This window comes from Lolium rigidum, chromosome 6 (assembly GCF_022539505.1).
Source record: "Lolium rigidum isolate FL_2022 chromosome 6, APGP_CSIRO_Lrig_0.1, whole genome shotgun sequence".
NCBI lineage: Eukaryota > Viridiplantae > Streptophyta > Magnoliopsida > Poales > Poaceae > Lolium > Lolium rigidum.
Genome location: NC_061513.1, coordinates 294,187,781 through 294,202,221, shown reverse-complemented (window position 1 = coordinate 294,202,221; position 14,441 = coordinate 294,187,781).

Sequence of the window (14,441 nt, the reverse complement as noted above, 5' to 3'; positions counted from 1 at the left end):
ATGATCCATATTACACAAATAGTTGACCTAATGATCAACGAACAAACACAAGTTCATAGCGGAAGCGTAAGATACAAGGACTCTCTAGTCCACGGGCCAACGCTTGACGTTAGAAGCTCCTAGTTGTGGTAGACGTCCCGCTGATCGTCATCCTCGTACTGCTGCTCGGCTTCATAGTCTGGCCATTTGAATAGCCAGGGACAAAGCCGTGAGTACTTTAAGTACTCGCAATCTAATACTAAAGTAAGTACTAACATTACTATGGAAAGTGTTCTAAGCTCTAAGTTTATTTGCATAAAGCCAATTTTATTTGATAAACATTTTAGTAAACAACTCCCCCAAGTGCTAACGAACTCAAGTGGGAACATTAGTGTCATTCCCACAACTCTGTTGTGATTCAATTCAAATTCACCATTTCAAGTTCAATTCAAAACACCAGTCACATAGCTATAAATTCTGATGACGGAAACAGAATGTCCTTTCCAATTGTCCATATCCGCGGACGCGGCTATTCGAATAGTTCTACACTCTGCAGAGGTTGCACACTTGTGCCACAACATTTGATTACATCCGTCAGGGATAAAACCCCGAATAATCGTAACTCGGTACGCGGATCATCAACCGTTAACCTTTCACTTACACACCTTAGTATAGGCACCTCTCCCCATGAGCTTGGCCTCCCGGTGAAAACCAACCGTTAACCCGGGAACCGCACGAGGCTTGGGCCGGACATTCACCTCGTTCACGTCATTTCTCATCATTTCTTTTGTTGTAGAGGCAGCTTTCGGCATAACCCCGATGACGCTTGTTTAGAGGGAACCCATACTAAGACACATAAACTTCCAGCCTAAGCCCTACCCATAATCAGGTATTGTGGGGGTACTCAAAAATTGGAATGGTATCGCATCCAACTCAATCATCAGTTTTTAGCCAAAATCACCAAGTCAATTTCATGTCATATTCACCTTCAAAATCTTTCAATGGAAATGACTCATCATTCCAAGGTTTTAACCATCATCATCTCATAAACACATGTTCCCATCTAGAGTAGTCATTTTAAATTTAGCACTAGCAACTATGTATGAGGGGTGCTAAGTATTTGCTTTGCTTCTAGGCTAAGTTTGATACTCTTGTACTAACCCAATACTAACCAAGTAAATCATAAATCAAAAAGGTACTTTGATAAAACAAAAGTAAATAAAGCTTGTAAAGTAAAACTGGGAAATAGGATCATAAGCATAAAGTAAATGGGGTAATGCTTTGCTCATGGTGAGCTTTGCACTTTGCAAGAGTATTATCTTGCCTTGGTTGGGAAACCGGTCAAAGTGGTCTTCTTCTTCTTGGAAGTAGACCTCCTCCTCCTCCCGGTACTCCTCGGTACTAGCGTCTAAAATACGAATACGGAGTACACAATCATCACACCAAACTAATTTACTAAACTAGGCACAAACATGGTTCACACACTTAAACTAGCATCACATATTACTATTAAGTTGGTGGATGTGTTTTTTCTTATTATTTAAGAAAAATAATTTCCTCTCATACTAGTCTTAAATGTTACTTTGAATTATTTAGAGAAATAATTTCCTCTCATTATCTTATTAAGATTTAATTTCTCTTATGCATAATATGTGACCTAGGTCGACCCAAGTCAACCTCTTCACACTTAGCATTTAAGAAAATGATTTAAATGAGGTGAGCACCTCATACTATTTAGTTTTAGCATAGCAAGATTTAATATCACCAACAATTCCTATGGGACCTAAATAACCAGAGTCTCCACTTCATTTGGAATATGGTGGTGACAAGATTTAAATGAGAGAAACTCCCTCATAATATTTCTTAATAGTTTTGGACAATACCTTTGACTAGAAATAGCCATAAAGGCATTTAAAACAACTAAGCCATGATCATTCAAAGTAGGCATGGCATATTTTTGTAGAAACAATTAGTATAAGTGAAATGTGAATTATTGGAGGTGGAATTTACTGAAAAGCATTTATGGTTGATTTTTAAGAATTATTATAAGGCAGAAAAGTCCCTGCCTTGTTTATTTTGTCACTTTAATTATACAATAGATATAGGGTTCTATCCAGTGGCATTGTGTAGATAAAATCCTAAGGTTTCCAAAAATATCAAGTTTGTGAAATTTGGCCGAGTAGATTTGTCCCTATTGAATTTTAAACTTGTCATCAGATTGCATATTTCATTTATTCTGGAAATTTGAATTTGAACAGGTGGGCTCGCGCGGGAAAATAGCTGGGCTGCGAGAGAAAAATAGATTGGGCCGGCCCAGTACTGCGTCTGGCGCAGCGGGCCGCCTGACAGCGTGGGGGCCACGCGTCAGTGGGACTTAAAGCCCGAATCGGTACGGGGAGAGGAGAGCCGTGCGATTAGAAGGAGATCGCACGGTCGAGGGAGGCCTTCGTCTCCGGCGAGAGGGGACTCACTGGCGACGGCGGTAGGGGGTCGGCGAGCTCGTCGGAGCTCCGGCGGTCGTCGGCGATGTGCGCAGCGACGTTGGAGTGGATGAGGAAGCGCCTGGAAGCAGTTGCGTCTCCAATGGCGGCCTCCTGCTCCGGCGACTCCGTGTACTGGCGGCGGCGGCGATCTTGCAATTGGAGCAGTGGGGTGGCTAACTGGTGAAATTGAGGTGGCGAGGAGTGCTGTGAGGATGAGAGGAAGCGAGTGGTGTGCTCAGTTCAGCGGGAGGGGCTCCCCTTTTATAGGAGCGAGAGGTGGCTGCGGCGCTCGGCTAGGGTCGCCGGCGTCGTCGTCGGTCCAGGGCTGCGAAGAGGCAAGGGATGGGCGTGGCGTGTTGTTGGTGCACTGGTGAAGCTGACGCGCGTGATCGTGGCGCGGCAGGGGCTCTGCAGCGGTGGTGAGCTTGACGGGAGCGCGCAGGGCATGGCGCTCGGTCGTGGACACGGTCGTCGTCTGCGGCGTTCCCGCGGGCTAGTGGGTGTGTCCAGGCGATGCAGGGTGGTGTCGCGCGTCGACTGGCGCTGAGAGCGAAGGCGGAGGTGACGCGAGGCGGTGGGCGTCGTCACGCTCTGGCGCGTCCAGGGCGCTCGCCGGGCGTGCACTGGCGCGGCATGGGCGAGTCCTGGGCGTGTCTGGGCGCTCGTGTGCCGACGCGTGCGAGCTCGGTCTCGGTCAAGGGATGGCATGAGCGTGTCCGGGGAGGTGAGAGGGAGCTGCCGGACATGGTGGTGCATGCTCGGAATCGACCGGTGAGGAGATGGCATGAGGTGGACATGCCATGCCACGGCATGGCAAGGTTTGGTCGATTAAATCAAACCATGGCCGGTGCAAGTGGTGGAACTGATGTGGTGAAGTGAGAGGAGGGTCCAGGGGTTGTCGTGGTGGCTCAGGTTGGACCAAGTCCTCTCCATTTTCCGGCATGGGCCTCATTTGATACCCCGCTCGCCAAGTGTTCGATCAAAAGCCCGAAAGAAAATAATTTTTGAATTTTGCAAATCTTTTTGGTGGGTTGCAATCATATATTAAGTGGAGCATTTTGGTGGTGGTGGTGGTCAAAAGGAATTGAGATGCAAAATCACATTTTGCATATGATCTTACATATGTGAAAATGTTCCAACTTTGCTTGCTTCTCATTTGAAATTGGTGATGAATTTGGGGTGGTGGCTTTGGGCAAAGTTGGAGTGCTTGATGTTATCTTGGATGAGGTGAAAAGGTTTGACCAAGTGTAGAAGTGAAAAGTAAAAATCCAGGGGCTCAAAGTGGGCATCAGGGTAAAAATGGCACATATGACCATAATCACATGTGAGCTCCATTTTGATTCAAATTTGATTTGAATTGAGTTGGCTTGATTTCAAAGGTGTTAATAAGTGTTTAGTAACTATTTACAAGTGATGGTGCAAACCAATTTGGCCTAGATCAAAGATTTGTAAAAATGGCATAGGCCTTATGTGAGGGTGAAGGGGATTTTTAGAATTCCTTTTCTATTTTAGTTTTATTTGGCTAAGGGTGATCAAGTGATCATTGCTAGGGTTTTAGAGTGAGAGTAACACATAAACAAACATCATGGCAAAAGCACACTCAATTAAATTAATAAGGTGAGCTAATATGCATAGTCCTATATGATGAGAAAAAGTTTTTGTTGGCCCCAAATTTTGGATTTCTTGAATTCTCTCTCTTGTTTATTTTATTGAAACTTGGGATGTTACAAACCCTTCCCCCTTACAAAAGATCTCGTCCCGAGATCTAGAGAAAACTAGGTACTAAAGAGATCTGGGTATTCCTTCTTCATATCTTCCTCGCGTTCCCAAGTTGCTTCTTCTTCGGTGTGATTACTCCATTGTATCTTCAGGAACTTGATAGTTCTGGTGCGGGTGGTCCTGAATGCTTCTTCAAGGATACGAATAGGCACTTCGCGGTAGGTTAGATCCTTGTTGATATCAATGGCTCTGTGGTCGATGTTCTTGAATACTTCGGTCTTCTCAGGCACTTCTAGGCACTTCCGAAGCAGTGAGATGTGAAACACATTGTGTACGGCGGACATCTCTTCCGGCAGTTCCAACTGATATGAGACTTCTCCTCGGTGACTCAGAATCTTGAATGGTCCGACATATCTAGGGGTGAGCTTTCCTTTGAGTTGGAATCTCTGCATTCCTTTGAGGGGTGAGACTTTGAGATACACAAAATCTCCGATCTCGAATGTCATCTCTCGGCGTCTCTTGTCGGCGTAGCTCTTCCGTCTTGATCGGGCGGTCTTGAGGTACTCGCGGATCTTGTGCACCTTCTCTTCGGCTTCGCGGAGAACATCGGGGCCGAAGACTTGACTATCTCCGACTTCCGACCAGTTCAGAGGGGTACGGCATTTCCTTCCGTACAGGGCTTCAAAGGGGGCCATCTGTAAGCTGGCTTGGTAGCTATTGTTGTACGAGAATTCTGCATAAGGTAAGCAGTCTTCCCATTTGGATCCGTACTCTAGCACACAGGCTCTCAACATATCTTCCGATATTCGGTTGACTCTCTCGGTCTGTCCGTCAGTCTGCGGGTGATAGGCGGTGCTGAAATTCAGACGGGTTCCTAGTCCTTCATGCACTTTCTGCCAGAATCTTGAGGTGAATTGTGATCCTCTATCTGACACAATTGACTTCGGGGTTCCGTGCAGGCTGACTATTCGGGAGATGTATAACTCAGCTAGCTTTGGGCCTTGGTATGTGGTCTTGACAGGGATGAAATGTGCAACCTTGGTTAACCTATCGATGACTACCCAGATGGAGTCATTTCCTCTGCTAGATTTGGGCAACCCTGTGATAAAGTCCATACCGACAGAATCCCATTTCCACTCAGGAATCTGTAAAGGTTGCAACAATCCTGCGGGTCGTTGGTGCTCTGCCTTGACTCGCTGACAGATATCACACTTGGCGATGTAGCTTCCTATCTCTCGCTTCATTCCGTGCCACCAGAACTGTTCTTTCAGGTCCTGGTACATTTTGGTTCCTTCGGGGTGAATGGAATACAGTGTATCGTGAGCCTCCTTCAATATGACTTGCTTCAGTTCTGAATCTGACGGTACACACAGGCGACCGTTGTACCAAAGTACTCCTTCTTCATCTATGGTGAATCCTGGTGCCTTTCCTGCAGCTATCTGACTCTTTATTCCGTCAATGCTGGCATTTCCCTTCTGTGCTTCCTTGATTTGACCAATCAAGGTAGGCTGCAGCTCTATGCTGGCTAGGTATCCTTCACTAACTAGCTCCATTCTGAATTGCTCAAACTCTTGGTATAGGCTAGGCTGTTTTTCAGCTATCATGGAGTTTAACTGACACGGCAGTCTACTCAGGGCATCCGCCACCACATTGGCCTTGCCGGGGTGATAGTGGATTTCCATATCATAATCCTTGATTAGCTCTAACCATCTTCTTTGCCTCATATTCAGCTCCTTCTGCGTGAAGATATACTTCAGGCTCTTGTGATCCGAATAGATCTCGCATCGATTACCCATGAGGTAATGACGCCAAACTTTCAGGGCTAACACTACGGCTGCTAGTTCGAGGTCATGGGTTGGATAGTTCTGTTCATGCTGCTTCAGTTGCCGGGACAGGTATGATATCACTTTGCCTTCTTGCATCAACACACATCCAAGACCAATCTTGGACGCATCACAATAGACATCAAATGGCTTGGTGATATCCGGCATGATCAATATTGGGGCTGTGGTCAATCTGCTCTTGAGCTGTTGGAAACTTTCTTCACATTTGGCAGTCGATTCAAACTTCTTATCCTTCTTCAGCAGTTGCGTCATGGGTCGGGCTATGCTGGAAAATCCTTCAACGAATCGGCGGTAATATCCCGCTAATCCGAGAAATGTGCGGACCTCGGTCTGAGTGGTTGGGGCTTTCCATTCTGTAACGGTCTTGATCTTGGCGGGATCTACAGCAATTCCTCCTGCAGACAAGATATGTCCCAGGAATCCTACTTCTTTCAACCAAAACTCACACTTGCTGAACTTGGCATACAACTTGTGCTGCCTCAGGGTTTCTAAGATAACTTCCAGGTGCTGCTCATGTTCTTCTTCTGATTTGGAGTAGATAAGAATGTCGTCGATGAAGACAACAACAAACTTATCCAGAAAGTCCATAAAGATCTTATTCATGAGATTCATGAAGTAAGCAGGGGCATTGGTCAGTCCAAAGGACATGACATTGTATTCATATAGGCCATATCTGGTGGTGAAGGCAGTCTTTGGGATATCCGTTGCACGAATTTTCAGTTGATGGTAACCAGTCCTAAGGTCAATCTTGGAGAATACTGTGGCACCGGCCAGCTGGTCAAACAGGTCTTCTATCTTTGGCAAGGGGTATTTTTTTTTGATGGTGACATCGTTTAGCTTACGATAATCCGTAACCAAACGAGTGGCACCGTCCTTTTTATCCACAAACAAAACTGGTGATCTCCAAGGTGACGCACTTGGTCGAATCAGACCTTTGTACAGCATATCATCCAGTTGCTTCTTCAGTTCCATTAACTCTGCGGGGTTCATGCTATAGGCTCTCTGGGCTATCGGTCCTGTTCCAGGGATTAACTCGATGATAAACTCGATATCCCGATCTGGGGGCATACCGGGTAGATCATCCGGAAACACATCAGGGTATCGACAAACGATCCTGATTTGATCCAGAGTTGGTTTGGCTACACTTTGGTTGCAGGTGAAATTTCTGGGTAGCTTTTCAGACAAGTGTTCTATTATTATTCCGGTGCTACTAGTCATGGTGATGGCCTTCTTGGCGCAGTCTATCAATCCATGATGTTTCGCCATCCAATCCATAGCTAGGACTACTTCCAATCCTTTTGTTCCCAGAACAATCAAGTTTGCAAAGAAGTCTGTTTCATGAATTCTGATGGGCACATCTTTGCAAAATTTTCTAGCTTTAGTTGTTGATCCAGGTATTTGAACTACCATGACATGTTTCAAGCTGATTGGTTGAATCTTACTAGTGCACACAAAATCTTCTGTAACGAACGAATGCGATGCTCCAGAATCAAACAACACTCTTGCTGGTATTGAGTTAACAGAGAACATACCCAGCACCACGTCAGGTGCTTCCTGGGCTTCCTCAGCATTCATGTGGTAGAGGCGACCTCCGCGGTTGTGCGGGTTGTTGGGGGTGAACTTCTTGCCGGTGGAGACACGGCGTTGCTGCTGAGCTGGTGGTGCGGGGTTGCTCGCGAGCTTGGCGAGCCTCTTGGGACACTCATTGGAGTAATGCCCCACTACACCACACTCATAGAAAGTGATGGTGGTCTTGTCTTGCTTGTTTGCGACGGGGATTGCATTGCTCCCGGTCCTTGGTGCGGTGTTGGTGTTGGTGTTGCTATTGTTGTGGTTGGGGGCTCTCGGCGGAGCGCGGTTGTAGTTGCTGTTGTTGTTGTAGTTGCTGTTGTTGGTGTTGTAGTGGCCTCCTGGCCTTGAGTTTCCTCCACTCCGGTTCTGATAACCGGGGCACGAGTTCTGCATTGGTGGCTTGTTGTTCCTCGGAGTGAAACCTCCGCTTGAGCTAGGGCGATATTTCTGGGGGTGGCTTGATCCACTCTGGTTCATCATGCGGCGCTTGCGGTTCTCGCTGGCTTGGTGCAGTTTGCCCTCCATTTGGATGGCGGAGTCAACAAGGGCATCGAGGTCGGCAAAGGGGATGTTGATCAACACAGTCTGCATCTCATCATGCAGTCCGTTCGAGAACCTTTCCTTCCTCTTCTCAGTAGTGTCGGTCTCATCCGGGGCGTACCTTGACAGTGTGAGAAACTTGTCGCGGTATTCCACCACGGACATCCGGCCTTGCTTCAGTTCACGGAACTCATCTCTCATCTTCTTTATCAGACCCGGGGGCACATGGTACTTGCTGAACTTGAGCTTGAAATCTGCCCAAGTCATGAACTGTCCTGCGTTCATGGCACGGGTGCTTGTCCACCAAGCTCTTGCTGGTCCTGCTAAGTAGTGCGTGGCAAACAGCACTTTCTCATTCTCTTCAACTCCATCTACTTCTAGATTGTTCTCCATAGTTTGGAGCCAATCATCTGCATCAAGTGGTTCCTCAGTTTTGCTGAAAACTGGCGGGTTGGTATTCTGGAAGTTCTTGAGCTTGGATCCTGGATGATCATGGTGGCCTTGATTGTTGTTGACAAGCTGTTGAAGTGCTGCAATGTTGGCTTGCCTTTCAGCTCTTTCTGCTTCTCTATCTTCCAGCATAACTTGCAACATCTGCATCATCGCGTCTTGATTCATGTTGCGAGTTGGAGGAGCCATCTGAGCATTGAGATTGATCATGAGATAAGAGGGAAATTTTCTATGGCTTGTTTTGTGTTTGAGTTCAAAAGCTTAAAACTTGAAGTCTTTTCATGATGACACCAACATACATTTATTCATAGCAAACAACACACATTACGAGCTAACACACTAAGGGTTTTAAGAACCCTTCTTCTCCAAGCTACGATACATGGGGCGGGCTACAACTCACACCTACGGTAGTGCATAAGTGAAACTACTCTTCATCCTCTTCATCCACATCGATGGGAACGACCGCCTCCTCTTCGGCCTCCAGAAACTCATAGTCCTCCTCCTCAGTGAACTCATCCTCCTCAAAGTCATCGTCATCACTCAGGAAGTGTTCGCCTCCCTGAATGTCTTCTCCTTCCTCTTCCCTATCATATAGCTGGTCCTCCTGGGCCTTGACAGTGGCCTCCAAGGATGCTATCCTGGCGCGAAGGCGCTCAATGGTAGCGTTCTTCTTGGCATTCTTACGGCGGAGTGTCTTGCGGTCCTTTGCCAGCAGCTTGAGAGCATCGGCGTGTTTAGCCAATGCAATGTGGGTCTGGTTGACGTAGGTGCGGGCGTTGTCCAGATCCTGCTGAGTATGGTACAGCATGAAATCCAGATGCTCCACATGGTGCTTCAGCTCGGGGTGAGACTGCATGTCCATGGGTTCTCCAGCAGAGTTACGCCTCGCGAGGTGAGAAAAGCGAGGGTGCCTGAGTGCCTCCCCGCTCATCCCACACAAGCGTGCGAGTCCCTCCTGAAGGGCGCGGGCGAGTCCATCCAGCCAGTTGCTTTCCATGAAGGAGAAGTGGATCCCCTCAGATGTGGGAGGCTCCATCTTGCCCCTCAAGTCAGCGGTGATGATCCACTGCATCTCTCCGCCTGGCTGGTCACAGATCTCGACTCCGCGGAACTCCGGGTGAGGGCGGCCAAGGTGATCCGACAGGGCGTCGAGGTCCCTCTCGAAGATCAAACTTCCGCCGTTCCCCAGCTGGTAAAACTTGACGTTGGTTGGCTCCATCTGAAAGGGAATTGGATGAGTAAGTTAGAGAGTGAACAAGTGTGTCAAAATTTTAGGTAGATTCATAAGGAAGAGCATGACTTCTTGTTTTCCCAAAGAACTCAAAGAGAAGACAAAGACTTAAATTTTCAGAAATACTTCATTTCTTTTTGAAAATAAATTATTCAGAACGTCCATTTCTAACTAGGGTCTCCTAAGGTCAAACAATGGCTCTGATACCAACTTGTCAACACCCGGATTTTTAAGTCCGAATGCCTATTATGTCATACATCGCAATCCCAGGAATATTGTTGTTGCGAGGCATAATAGTTAAGTATCACGATCATCATTCATTACAAACCAGAATGTCTTACAAATTGGAATCACATGATCCATATTACACAAATAGTTGACCTAATGATCAACGAACAAACACAAGTTCATAGCGGAAGCGTAAGATACAAGGACTCTCTAGTCCACAGGCCAACGCTTGACGTTAGAAGCTCCTAGTTGTGGTAGACGTCCCGCCGATCGTCATCCTCGTACCGTCTGCTCGGCTTCATAGTCCGGCCATTTGAATAGCCAGGGACAAAGCCGTGAGTACTTTAAGTACTCGCAATCTAATACTAAAGTAAGTACTAACATTACTATGGAAAGTGTTCTAAGCTCTAAGTTTATTTGCATAAAGCCAATTTTATTTGATAAACATTTTAGTAAACAACTCCCCCAAGTGCTAACTAACTCAAGTGGGAACATTAGTGTCATTCCCACAACTCTGTTGTGATTCAATTCAAATTCACCATTTCAAGTTCAATTCAAAACACCAGTCACATAGCTATAAATTCTGATGACGGAAACAGAATGGCCTTTCCAATTGTCCATATCCGCGGACGCGGCTATTCGAATAGTTCTACACTCGCAGAGGTTGCACACTTGTGCCACAACATTTGATTACATCCGTCAGGGATAAAACCCCGAATAATCGTAACTCGGTACGCGGATCATCAACCGTTAACCTTTCACTTACACACCTTAGTATAGGCACCTCTCCCCATGAGCTTGGCCTCCCGGTGAAAACCAACTGTTAACCCGGGAACTGCACAGGGCTTGGGCCGGACATTCACCTCGTTCACGTCATTTCTCATCATTTCTTTTGTTGTAGAGGCAGCTTTCGGCATAACCCCGATGACGCTTGTTTAGAGGGAACCCATACTAAGACACATAAACTTCCAGCTAAGCCCTACCCATAATCAGGTATTGTGGGGGTACTCAAAAATTGGAATGGTATCGCATCCAACTCAATCATCAGTTTTTAGCCAAAATCACCAAGTCAATTTCATGTCATATTCACCTTCAAAATCTTTCAATGGAAATGACTCATCATTCCAAGGTTTTAACCATCATCATCTCATAAACACATGTTCCTATCTAGAGTAGTCATTTTAAATTTAGCACTAGCAACTATGTATGAGGGGTGCTAAGTATTTGCTTTGCTTCTAGGCTAAGTTTGATACTCTTGTACTAACCCAATACTAACCAAGTAAATCATAAATCAAAAAGGTACTTTGATAAAACAAAAGTAAATAAAGCTTGTAAAGTAAAACTGGGAAATAGGATCATAAGCATAAAGTAAATGGGGTAATGCTTTGCTCATGGTGAGCTTTGCACTTTGCAAGAGTATTATCTTGCCTTGGTTGGGAAACTGGTCAAAGTGGTCTTCTTCTTCTTGGAAGTAGACCTCCTCCTCCTCCTGGTACTCCTCGGTACTAGCGTCTAAAATACGAATACGGAGTACACAATCATCACACCAAACTAATTTACTAAACTAGGCACAAACATGGTTCACACACTTAAACTAGCATCACATATTACTATTAAGTTGGTGGATGTGTTTTTTCTTATTATTTAAGAAAAATAATTTCCTCTCATACTAGTCTTAAATGTTACTTTGAATTATTTAGAGAAATAATTTCCTCTCATTATCTTATTAAGATTTAATTTCTCTTATGCATAATATGTGACCTAGGTCGACCCAAGTCAACCTCTTCACACTTAGCATTTAAGAAAATGATTTAAATGAGGTGAGCACCTCATACTATTTAGTTTTAGCATAGCAAGATTTAATATCACCAACAATTCCTATGGGACCTAAATAACCAGAGTCTCCACTTCATTTGGAATATGGTGGTGACAAGATTTAAATGAGAGAAACTCCCTCATAATATTTCTTAATAGTTTTGGACAATACCTTTGACTAGAAATAGCCATAAAGGCATTTAAAACAACTAAGCCATGATCATTCAAAGTAGGCATGGCATATTTTTGTAGAAACAATTAGTATAAGTGAAATGTGAATTATTGGAGGTGGAATTTACTGAAAAGCATTTATGGTTGATTTTTAAGAATTATTATAAGGCAGAAAAGTCCCTGCCTTGTTTATTTTGTCACTTTAATTATACAATAGATATAGGGTTCTATCCAGTGGCATTGTGTAGATAAAATCCTAAGGTTTCCAAAAATATCAAGTTTGTGAAATTTGGCCGAGTAGATTTGTCCCTATTGAATTTTAAACTTGTCATCAGATTGCATATTTCATTTATTCTGGAAATTTGAATTTGAACAGGTGGGCTCGCGCGGGAAAATAGCTGGGCTGCAGAGAGAAAAATAGATTGGGCCGGCCCAGTACTGCGTCTGGCGCAGCGGGCCGCCTGACAGCGTGGGGGCCACGCGTCAGTGGGACTTAAATCCCGAATCGGTACGGGGAGAGGAGAGCCGTGCGATTAGAAGGAGATCGCACGGTCGAGGAGGCCTTCGTCTCCGGCGAGAGGGGACTCACCGGCGACGGCGGTAGGGGGTCGGCGAGCTCGTAGGAGCTCCGGCGGTCGTCGGCGATGTGCGCAGCGACGTTGGAGTGGATGAGGAAGCGCCTGGAAGCAGTTGCGTCTCCAATGGCGGCCTCCTGCTCCGGCGACTCCGTGTACTGGCGGCGGCGGCGATCTTGCAATTGGAGCAGTGGGGTGGCTAACTGGTGAAATTGAGGTGGCGAGGAGTGCTGTGAGGATGAGAGGAAGCGAGTGGTGTGCTCAGTTCAGCGGGAGGGGCTCCCCTTTTATAGGAGCGAGAGGTGGCTGCGGCGCTCGGCTAGGGTCGCCGGCGTCGTCGTCGGTCCAGGGCTGCGAAGAGGCAAGGGATGGGCGCGGCGTGTTGCTGGTGCACTGGCGAAGCTGACGCGCGTGATCGTGGCGCGGCAGGGGCTCTGCAGCGGTGGTGAGCTTGACGGGAGCGCGCAGGGCATGGCGCTCGGTCGTGGACGCGGTCGTCGTCTGCGGCGTTCCCGCGGGCTAGTGGGTGTGTCCAGGCGATGCAGGGTGGTGTCGCGCGTCGACTGGCGCTGAGAGCGAAGGCGGAGGTGACGCGAGGCGGTGGGCGTCGTCACGCTCTGGCGCGTCCAGGGCGCTCGCCGGGCGTGCACTGGCGCGGCATGGGCGAGTCCTGGGCGTGTCTGGGCGCTCGTGTGCTGACGCGTGCGAGCTCGGTCTCGGTCAAGGGATGGCATGAGCGTGTCCAGGGAGGTGAGAGGGAGCTGCCAGACATGGTGGTGCATGCTGGAATCGACCAGGTGAGGAGATGGCATGAGGTGGACATGCCATGCCACGGCATGGCAAGGTTTGGTCGATTAAATCAAACCATGGCCAGTGCAAGTGGTGGAACTGATGTGGTGAAGTGAGAGGAGGGTCCAGGGGTTGCTGTGGTGGCTCAGGTTGGACCAAGTCCTCTCCATTTTCCAGCATGGGCCTCATTTGATACCCTGCCTGCCAAGTGTTCGATCAAAAGCCCGAAAGAAAATAATTTTTGAATTTTGCAAATCTTTTTGGTGGGTTGCAATCATATATTAAGTGGAGCATTTTGGTGGTGGTGGTGGTCAAAAAGGAATTGAGATGCAAAATCACATTTTGCATATGATCTTACATATGTGAAAATGTTCCAACTTTGCTTGCTTCTCATTTGAAATTGGTGATGAATTTGGGGTGGTGGCTTTGGGCAAAGTTGGAGTGCTTGATGTTATCTTGGATGAGGTGAAAAGGTTTGACCAAGTGTAGAAGTGAAAAGTAAAAATCCAGGGGCTCAAAGTGGGCATCAGGGTAAAAATGGCACATATGACCATAATCACATGTGAGCTCCATTTTGATTCAAATTTGATTTGAATTGAGTTGGCTTGATTTCAAAGGTGTTAATAAGTGTTTAGTAACTATTTACAAGTGATGGTGCAAACCAATTCGGCCTAGATCAAAGATTTGTAAAAATGGCATAGGCCTTATGTGAGGGTGAAGGGGATTTTTAGAATTCCTTTTCTATTTTAGTTTTATTTGGCTAAGGGTGATCAAGTGATCATTGCTAGGGTTTTAGAGTGAGAGTAACACATAAACAAACATCATGGCAAAAGCACACTCAATTAAATTAATAAGGTGAGCTAATATGCATAGTCCTATATGATGAGAAAAAGTTTTTGTTGGCCCCAAATTTTGGATTTCTTGAATTCTCTCTCTTGTTTATTTTATTGAAACTTGGGATGTTACATGAATCGCTACAAGAATAAAGATCCGTTGACTAAGCCGACGTCGGCTGGTCGTGTGCCCGGTGAAGGCTTGTCCATGA